Source organism: Rutidosis leptorrhynchoides, chromosome 9, assembly GCF_046630445.1.
Source record: "Rutidosis leptorrhynchoides isolate AG116_Rl617_1_P2 chromosome 9, CSIRO_AGI_Rlap_v1, whole genome shotgun sequence".
In the NCBI taxonomy this organism is placed as follows: Eukaryota; Viridiplantae; Streptophyta; class Magnoliopsida; order Asterales; family Asteraceae; genus Rutidosis; species Rutidosis leptorrhynchoides.
Window position 1 is genome coordinate 85,673,206 of NC_092341.1, and position 1,244 is coordinate 85,674,449.

Sequence of the window (1,244 nt, forward strand, 5' to 3'; positions counted from 1 at the left end):
ATTAGGGTTTCTGAAACCATCAACCTCCAAATGAATACTAAGTCACCCTTATATACTCATTTAGGCCTTATAGTGCTTGATCCGAACTTGGGCCTTTTATGCACCAACAATGATGATGAATAACTTTGTGTTAGAAATTCACTCTGGTGATCAAATGGCCTGCAGTTTATCATACATCAGGTAACTCCGAAATTTTAAATCATTTAATGGATCAAATTTCAGCTTTTTCATATTCATTATGTGTATTCTGTTCCATCTTTTACATCACAATTTAAACCAGTCAGTCAAAATAATAATAATACCAAATGAAAATGTTATTCAATATTGCCTCCATTTAATCACAAAGTCAAAAAAAAATATCGATAAAATTACCCCAGTTGTCACTTTCCGATCTTTCTTTTTTCCCTTTTTGGTCACCTTCCATTTAATATTACTAAATACACAGGAACATGTGTATTACCTGCAACGAATATAGATGGAAACCTATGACGAGACCACATCCAGAGAAGTCTTCGCGTGTTTCACCTAACACTCTGGTAGCATGTAACGACCCGGAAAATTTTGACTAATTTTAAACCAAACTCTCGATACGATTTAATATTTTTGACACGATAAGAAAAGTCTGTTAGGTCGAGTCTCAAAAAATTTTTGAACTGTTTCATATATTCAATTGACTTTCGACCGTTCCCGAAGATTCACGAACAATTAAATTGTAAATAGATATGTGTGTATATATACACACATGGTAATTGGAATTATAATTTGTAATATTATATGCTGAAATATATATATAATTAATAAATATTCAATATTCAATATATTGGTAAATAGTAATAAATTGTAATATATTAAATTTAGTTACAAGTTTGAATATAATTATCATTACTTTCATTATTATTATTATTATTATTAATGTTAATATTAATATTAGTATTTGTATTATTAATATAATATATATGTATATATGTATATATATGAAATTGAATACAAGTAACTTGTTATTACTAGAATCATTATTATTATTATTATTATTATTATTATTATATATTATCAGTATTATTATTATAAAAACAATACAATTTATTAATATTATCATTAATAATATCATTATAAACATTATTATAACTATTAATATCATTATCCTAAATTTTTTTTATGATAATAATTATTAACAGTATTATTATCTTATTATTAATAATATTTTAGTATTATTATTATTATTATTATTTATTAATATTAATATT